We start from the raw sequence: 9540 nt of genomic DNA on the forward strand, positions 1-9540 counted from the left end.
TGCAACCACACAAAACTCATAGCTGTTGTCACCTAGTTCTCTACATTCGTTGTTGCACAACACTTCATGCCAGTTTCTTCATCAGCTACATCAGATGTATTGTAGCCATGCAAAACTCATAGGCTGTTGTGAGCTGTCTTTCCTACAACCGACTAATCCAGCCACTTCATCTACTAGACTCCATCTGTCTACATCATCTCCGTGTGCCACTTCCAATCAGTGCACTGCTAAAAGCCATCTATATGCCAAGTGAATCCTCTCATTTTATAAACCAATAGACCAAATTTGGAGTGTGATCATGTTGGGGCTAGGGTGCCCAAATGAGTCTACTGCCAATGGAGTGAGTACAAGGTTGGGGGCATAGGAGTTGGTGCAAGTGTGATCAAGCTATGTAGCTTCCCATGGTACTACTGCCAGGGTTGAGGGTCATCAATTTGAGGGAGGGATTGTTCGATAAAATCGATGTATACATGGGAATGAGGGATAATAAATGAAGCATAACCTTAGGGGAATAGGTGCAAAGGTCCATTCTATAATCACCATCAATAAAACTCTCAAAAGAAAAATCGGTGAAACTCAATAGGGAATTAAGTAGGAGAGATATCAAGGTGAGGGAATGTAGCTGATTGATAGCTTAGTTTACAAGTTGGAATCATGGAGAGAATATGAGAGCATCTCATTATAGTATCTTAAGAAAGAATAGGGCCGCCTAATCAGATGTACTCAAAGCTTATATAAAGAGGCTCATATTCATGAATAATAGAATCCTCATGCTTTATATAATTATGCTGGTTCTCTATTAATTACTTTGCTTGTTAATCACTCCTTCACGTTCTTGCTTAGGAGTAATCCACCATGATAATGCTTATGTTTGATCCACCATGAACTTCAAAAATGTTAGCCATAACCTCTTTGGGAACGCCAATTTTTTTATTTCAAGAAATAGTATTTTTGGATGCGCTTTTTATTTATATCATATACGAGGATCAATGTGTTTAATCAAGCTGTGTGCGCTGATATGATGTCTACCAGGATTAATGTGTTTAATCAACTATGTGCACTGATATGATATGGCCAAGATTAATATGTTTAATTAGTTGTGTGCACTGACTATCATTATTTTGGATGTAGGCGAAGAATGAGTGATGGATTATGTGTTAATCACGGGTGGAACATCTGTTGGACCACTATGAGATATTTTGGAACATCTGTTGGACCACTATGAGATATTTTGGAAGACATGTGAAAAAACTTTTATGGTTTCATATTTAGGCATCTATTTTTATAAGCTAAGTCCTCATACCTTTATACATACCAAATAGTATTTTATACTTTTGGTAGGCCCAAGACTTTATATTAATGCTTGCTATATTTTTGTAGAGCTTGCACGCTGATAAACTCGTGCGTTTCATTCTCTTTCACTTTCTCCCTGATAGTTTTTCATGTGATTCTTATTCTACGATAATCTTACAATCATTGATGCCCATTCAACGATTGATTCTTATTATACGTTGGGATGTAGGCATAGATTCATTTCCTCCTCGAAGAACTATACGAACTATGGCGTAGGCTACCGCTCTACCCTTTGGGGTAATCCGGGAGGGATTCATCATTCGTAGGAGCACTTTCCTATGCTTTGTTTTTGGAATTATCTTTTTGAAAAGTGCTTTTCAAATATGTATTATATAAAGCAAGCGCTTTTTCTAATACATATAAAAAGCAAGCGTTTTTCTAATACATATAAAAAGCAAGCGCTTTTCTAATACATATAAAAAGCAAGCGCTTTTTCTAATACATATAAAAAGCAAGCACTTTTTCTAATACATAGCGCTTTTTCTAATACATATTTATATGTATTAGAAAAAGCAAGCGCTTTTTCTATTACATATAAATAGGGGAGAGTGATACAAGGGCCACACTCTATTCAGGGGAGATTCAACCTAATCTTGTGTCGATGGTGACTTCTGCTGTATTCTCCATCTCTCTCTTGTTTATTTTATTTTATTTATTAAGGTTTATCCTTTAATTTGTGCAAGTATATCTTATGCTCTTATTTCTACGTTGACTCAAATTAGAATTCCTTCTCCAAGGGTCTTAAAGGTCCCGACATATCAATAAGTCTAGTGGAATCCTTTTGAATGCTAGTCTAATTGGCCTTTCCAAAATCTAACCAGCTAGAGGGGATAATTTGCAACACCACTTGTTGTTGAGAATAGAATAATTACCAAATATAATTTGGAAGAATTTTCATAGTGGAGAATAGAGGGTAAAATTTAACACCTTTTACGGGAGGAATCATAAAATAAGTGGAGACTTGGGAGATGGTTTTACACCTATTTTGGCATTTCTTATGAGTTAATGGGGCTAGAGTATTGAGCATGTTGGACCCACAAATTTGGATATTTGTCTTGTGATCGCATTCAAGGTTGATTTTTTATGGCATATCTATAAAAAAGTAGACCTAACATTATTTTTAGGTAAATTTTAATGTTCATTTGAAAAATTTTCCTTTGAAAATTGTTTAAAATGTATGTCAAAAATCAAGCCTAATGGTTGTGTCAATGTTAGATGGATTTTTATAAAAGCCATCCATGACTTGGCAAGTCAAATCACTGGTGTATGCAAGCAATGTAAAGTCTACGAGTGAACATGTTATTTGAAGGTGTGGGCCAATCCAATTCACTTGCGTGTGGGCCAATCCAGTTCACTTGCGTGTGTGAAGCCAAAGTCATAAAAAAAGAAATGAATCCAAGACACACCTTGAAACACTCAATATTTTTCAATTGAATAACAAAATGCAAATCCCCTTCTTTCCTTGTGTTAAAAACCTCCATTTCTAACTTCGAAATTTAGTTAATCTACTATATTCTCCATCTCTCTCTTGTTTATTAAGGTTTATGCTTTGATTTGTGTAAGTATATCTTATGCTCTAATTTCTGTGTTGAAAAATTAGACTTCCTTCTCCAAGTGTCTTGAAGGTCCTGACAGTGGTATCAAAGCATTCGGGACCACTGAAGAAGAAAGATTTTTGAAGAAAATTTCAAAAATCAAGGTTTATGCAATTTACTTGGTGCAAAGAAGGCCAAAGGTTTAATTTTTCGAATTTGTAAGCTTCAAGGAGAAATATGACGGGAAGAGGAAAGTAGAAAGATTTTTTAAGAAAAAATCAAAAATCAAGGTTTACTCAATTTACTTGGTGCAAAGAAGGCCCAAGGTTTAATTTTTGGAATTTCTAAGCTTCAAAAATAAATCAAGGAGAGATATCAGGGAAGAGGAAAGGCATGCAAAAAGCTCCAAGTGCTTGGACAAAGAGTAGACATGATCAAAGATCCAAAGGATAAGAGAAGAAGGCTATAAAAATCTTTGGACAAAAGCTTGAATGGTTTGTCTTTGGGCAAAAGCTTGAATGGTTTATGGGAATCTTATGAAAGTTGGATCAAGATCAAGATCAATATCAAGGGTTAGGTTTCAATACCAACCTTTTCATAAACCACTTCTACAAAACCCAAAAAAAAACCCCTCCAACTTTTTCAAAACCACTTCCACAAAACCCAAAAACCAACCAATAAAAAAAATCAAACCCCTTTTTTGCAAAACCATTTTCTTCGATTCTCAATCCCCCATGAATCAAGGCATATAGATTTGATCAGAAGGCATGGGCTCTAACCTCCTAATCTTAGTTTTGCTAAACTCATGTTAGAGCTAATTTCTATAATCAAGGGCCATAATCATTCCTTATTGAGTTTTCCAAAAAAAAAAGAAAGAGAAAAAGATCAAGCACTATGCTGCCGCCCCCCATTATTTTTCAAAATTACTATTTTTTTTCAAAATCAATTACGTATTCACTCTTTTTTAGCATTGTGCGGGCATTAATTAACACAACCTTACGCGATTAAGGTTGTATATTCACTTTATCAGTGTTGCTCCCACGGTTGGAGGCGATGGAGAAGGGTGAGCTTGGCTGGTCACCTCCCTTCACCTACCTCGTCCACCTTCCCCTCGGCTGTTTGCCTGCTTGCCTCCGCTCGCATGTTCTTCGCTCGCCTGGTTGCCTGCTCACGCGTGCTTGCCTCCCTACCTCAACTAGCTCTCAGAAAACATATCCACTGAAGACTCTACTACCTGTAGTATCGGCAGCCTGTACATCGATATGGCTAGTACAGCATAGGGAGCTGCAAACGATGTGTGTCCCCCCTCCTTAGGCCATGGACACTCGTGAGGGACGAAGGGAGGGAGGCGTGCAGGCGAGGGAGGAGGCAGGGGAAACTAGGGGAGGCGACCAGGCAGTGAGAAAGAGGTCGGGGAACTCTAGAAAGGCATGCACCTGCATGTGCAATTCCACTATTTTTACTCGATCTCATAAGAGTTTTTTCTAAAATAAAGCAACTCTTTCAACCTTTACAAATATATCAAAATTTGTTTCTAAAATAAAGCAGAGCTCTTTCAACCTTTACAAATATATCAAAATTTGGCTTTCCTTTTCATAAGGTTAATATTTATTTTTAAAAAAACATTGTGGGTGCATATTTGCGTTGGTTTTCTCCTATTCACTTCTTGGCGCTGTGCTGCTGGCCGCCTTCGATTGCCCCTTTCCGGCCCAATTTTCATCGTTGTGGCTGCCTCGTTTACTTGTTGCGCGAATTGCCATAAGCGACTATGCGCTGCGCGCTGCTAATAAATAAGCTAGCTTTTTTCTTTTTCTTTTTTAAAAGTTTGGCGTTAGAGAAGGGACGGGCTTAGTACCCATGGGACCCCCCTTATCCTACAAATCAGGGGCAAGGCACATCAATCGGGTAGCCAGCAGGGTTCGAACCGGGGTTTGACATCGAAACACCTTAACAACTGAGCTAGCTTTTGTTTTTTCTTTTTAACTTAATCTTTATAAAGCTTTAATATTAAAAACCTGAAGCTTTTGTTTTACCAAAGCTTTAAAAAGATTATAGATAGATGTTTTTCATATGTATAGGTAGTCTATGTGAGTGCCATGTACACATGTATGTGCAAATATAGACTCTTTACCCACTTATATGCGCATTTATATAAGGATAAGTTGAATATGCATATACATGTATATATACTTGATTGCTTCTATGCATGGGTACATATACATGTATAGGTATATTGTTATGTGTGTATATGTATACACACACACACGTATGAATGTGTATATATGTATGTGAACATATATATTTACAAAACACAAATACATGTATATATATATGTATGTAGGCATATATGTGTGTATGTAAATATATATGGATAGACATTGTAGATATATGTGTATATGTATATATGTCATATATGTTCATGGGTGTGCTAGTTACTAAAGTATGTATGTATACACGCATGTATATGCATCTCTATATTTTGTCTCTACATGTATGTATCCAAACCTCTCCTATCCGAAGGACAGGTTGGGCGGCTAGCCATATTAAAAGCTTTATATTGCAAGCTTTAAGTTCACAAAAGATTATATGCCCTCAATAGAAGCAGCTCTTCAAGCTAAGTTCGAAGCTCCAAGATTTTAAAATTTTAAAATTTGTATTACTACAAATGCGAGCTTCTCCAAGATTGATTTATGGGATAAAGGCAATCATCTCAAAAGTAGAATTGGGTTACTTCAACAAATCAATCTTGAAGACTTCAAATACCACTTACGAGCTTTCGACACTTGAAGTTGGGAATTCTTGCTCCACAAAATTGGGACAACATACGACTTCAACAAATTCGAAGTAAGGACCGTAAGTATTACTCTTCATATATTGTTTATTTTCTTATCTTAATTATTATCAAGTTTTTGCAAAAATCTCTCTCTCTCTCTCTCTCTCCCTCATCATGTCAAATCAATGGGATAGGCTTCGTCTCAACTTGACAAAGAGACTCTACAACTTTGTGTGGAAAAATTTTGGCAAGTTCTCATTCAACTCCAAAGCCATTGAAAAAGTGAGAACAAAGGAGCAAAGGCGCAAATTCATTGCTTTGGATTAAAGCCTACTCTTCGAGCGGAGATCAACAAGTTTCAACCTCATTCTCTCTTGAGGGCGATCTCTTTGGCTTATCTTAATTATTATCAAGTTTTTATTTATTTTTCTCTCTCTATCCCTCATCATGTCAAATCCACAACCTCCTTCAATTTCCAAGCAACTTCTATCTCCTTCTAGCTCAATTAAATTAGGAACGAGCCAAGAGGATAAGAAGAAGAATTCAACAACCGCACATGTCAACATAATTGATGGTGAACCCACAAATTTGGATGTTAGTCTTGTGATCACATTCAAGGTTGAATTTTGATGGCCTATCTATTAAAAAGTAGACGTAACATTAATTTTAGGTAGATTTTAATGTTCATTTGAAAAATTTTCCTATAAAAAAATGTTTAAACATATGTAAAAAATCAAGCCTAATGGCAGTGTTGATGTGAGACGGCTTTTTATAAAAGCCATCCATGACTTGCAAAGTCAAACCTCTGATGTTTGCAAAGCAATGTGAAGTCCATGAGTGGGCATGCCATGTGAAGGCCTGGGCCAATCGAGTTCACTTGCGTGTGAGTCCCAAGTCAAGAAAAAGAAATGAAACAACATTATTTTCAATTGAATAACGAGATGCAAAATCGCCTTGTAACTTCAAAATTTAGTTAATGGAGCTATGATAGTATCCAAAAAAAAAGCCTTGAGAAATGGGAAAATAGGGGTAAGGGTTTAAACCTTAGTGTAGGCCTATCTAATAAAGATCCACGTGGACAAGTTTGAAGCAGGTCCCGTTTCGAGAACATGGTCACCACGCCACGGCACGTCCCTGTACATTTCGGCAGAGGCCAGTTTCTTCATACACCCACCTCCGATTGCCATTGGCAGAACTCGCGCAGCTTCGCACGAGGTCCACTGCTTTCTTCGCACAGATTGGTCTTTTCGGGTCTTCATCTCCATAGCCCGTTTCCTCCCCCATCGCCGTTTGCAGTATCGCAGTAGCTTTCCTGATATTCAAAAGCCTCTGATCGCCATAGCCACCCCCTCTCGTCAATACCTTCTTGCTCCTTCATCCATGTCTTTCATGCAGGTCAAGCTCCGAAGAGCCATCGGCGCAGTGAAGGACCAGACAAGTATTTCCATCGCCAAGGTCGCCAGCGCAGGCCTAGCCGATCTAGAAGTGGTTGTGGTGAAGGCAACAAGCCATGAAGAGACCCCTTTGGAGGAGAAATACGTGCAGGAGGTTCTGTATCTTACCTCCTGCTCCAGAACGCATGCGGAGGCCTGCATCGAGGGCCTGGCCAAGCGGCTGAGCAAGACGCGCAGCTGGATCGTGGCCATCAAGACTCTGATGCTCCTGCATCGTCTGCTGCGGGACGGTGACCCTGCGATCGAGCAGGGGCTCACGCTCTCAAGAAGACGAGGTACGCATGTGCTGAATATGGATGATTTCCGCGATGAATCGTATGCCAATGGCTCGGATTTCTCTGCATTTGTGCGCGCGTACGGACTTTACCTGGATGAGCGCTTGAATTGTTCCATCGCTTCCTTGTCGCGTCAATATGAGAAGGAATCTGCATATAGTGACCCTAGGTATGAGCATGGTGATGACCATGGACATGGCTATGGCTCCTACCGTGCAGTCAAGGACCAAGATCGGAGCCGGAGTCAGGCCCAGAAAACGCTGCGGAAAAACAAAGCCGTTAAAGACATGCAACCAGACAACTTTTTGAAGAAGTTCCCTCTCTTTCAGCGTTTGTTTGAGAGAATTCTCGCTTGCAGACCTTTTGGTGCTGCAAAGGGGAACCGTTTGGTGCTGTCCGCTCTTTACCCCATGCTGAGGGAGGGCTTCTTGCTCTACACTGACATCCGTAATGGCATGGCCATTCTGCTGGATGCTTTCTTCGACATGGAGCAGCTGGACTGTAGTAGCGCCTTCAACATCTACAGCAGGGCAGCCAAACAGGTAGATGAGTTCAATTCCTTCTACAGTTTTTGCAAGACGATAAGGGTTTGCAGGGAAACGGAGTATCCGGATGTGGAAAGGATCCCTGAGGAGCTGCTAGAAACAATGGAAGCTTGTCTCCGACTTAGATGGAATTCAGCTCAAGGCAGCAGCAGGAGGCCCAAGACTCCACAGCCTAGGTCTGTAAGCTTTCAAGATAAGATCAGGGAGGAAGCTGGCTATGAGATCAATGGGATGAAAGCTTTGCCGGCTCCTCCTCTTCCTGTTAGAGAAGCTTTTTTATCAAGGGCTTCCTCGCTGAGGGCTATTGTCCCAGAGGATTCCGTATTAAAGGCTCCAGCACCAGTGGATCCTATACCAGTGATCAATTCTGCAAATCTGCTCACACAGAACATTAGCAGTGGTGGTGGGGATCTGCTCAACCTTGATGAGCCAGCCATGTCAGCAGAGGAACATGAGAACAAGCTAGAATTGGCCCTGTTCTTTGGCACAGAAACCAGGATCAACACCACTTGGGAAACTTTCGCCCCTTCTGCTGCAGAACATGGGCGGGCATTGGGTGGTAGAGGGCAGGCCGTGGGGATGAGCGATGGAGCAGCAGGATGGGAGCTTGCACTGATAGAGTCGGAGAGTGATCTGTCAAAGCCAACCAGAAATAACCTAGCAGGAGGGTTTGATCGGTTGCTCTTGCACAGTTTGTATGACCAAGGCATGGGTCACCAGCAGAAGATGGCAGCTGCAGCAGCCCCTACAGGCAGTGCAAGCAGTGTGGCTGTGCCTGGCTGCTCTCAATCAAACTTCTTGGTCCTTCCTGCCCCTCCAACACCAGCAGGAACAGCCCTGGAAGGAGACCCATTTGCAGCATCCATCAATGTGCCCCCTCCAGCCTATGTTCAGATGGCAGAAATGAGGCAAAAGCAACAGCTGCTTGTGCAAGAGCAGCAACACTGGCTGCAGTACCAGCAAGGAAGGATCCATGGCTACAATGGCCTCGTGAACTTTGCCTCAAACAGTTTTGCTGCCTACTTCCAACCCACTGCATACCCTATCTATTACAATGGCCTCAGTTCATCCTACGTCTAAACAACTTTTAAAATCCCTAACCTACAGACTAAGGATCCTGTCACAGTCAATGGCTTTGAGGCTTCCCATCTGTTATCATTGATACCATTCTTAGTCCACTATAAGCTTTTTACTATGTACCTCATTTTGTTTTGTCTGGAAAACCAGCAAAGCAGTTGTTATCCCAGTGAGGAATATGAGGCTTCTACCCAAGAGCATGGCAGAAAGCCATTTTCGGCTTGGAGCTTCATGGAAACATGTAAATGCACTATTAGGTTTGCTGGTGATATTTCTTGCTTACTGTTTGCCATTTTAGCTGGCTGAAATCTTGGTGGCGTACTCTGTCTCTCTGGATTATAATTTCACTTCATACACACAAGATAGACTACATGCGTAAGTCTGATGAATCTGAACCACTTCACAATTCTATCATGAATGTGTGCTCTTCAAGGATTTTTCTTGCCTGCTGCATGACAAATCCAGACATGGATGTTCCAAAAAGACCTGTACCATGTTATTAGGCGATTCCATAGAATTCTAGAGTAT

General features: G+C 40.5%; 1 pseudogene across 1 annotated transcript; it reads left to right on the forward strand.

Annotated features, from left to right (window-relative positions):
- The first annotated feature begins 6757 nt into the window (after positions 1-6757).
- Positions 6758-9322, forward strand: LOC147637844 (putative clathrin assembly protein At4g32285 pseudogene; annotated as a pseudogene). Its single transcript, XR_015266099.1, has one exon. The product of XR_015266099.1 is annotated as a putative clathrin assembly protein At4g32285 pseudogene (transcript).
- Positions 9323-9540: the final 218 nt, after the last annotated feature.

Source organism: Cibotium barometz, chromosome 6 (genome assembly GCF_041138505.1).
Source record: "Cibotium barometz isolate CiBa-2024 chromosome 6, ASM4113850v1, whole genome shotgun sequence".
NCBI lineage: Eukaryota > Viridiplantae > Streptophyta > Polypodiopsida > Cyatheales > Cibotiaceae > Cibotium > Cibotium barometz.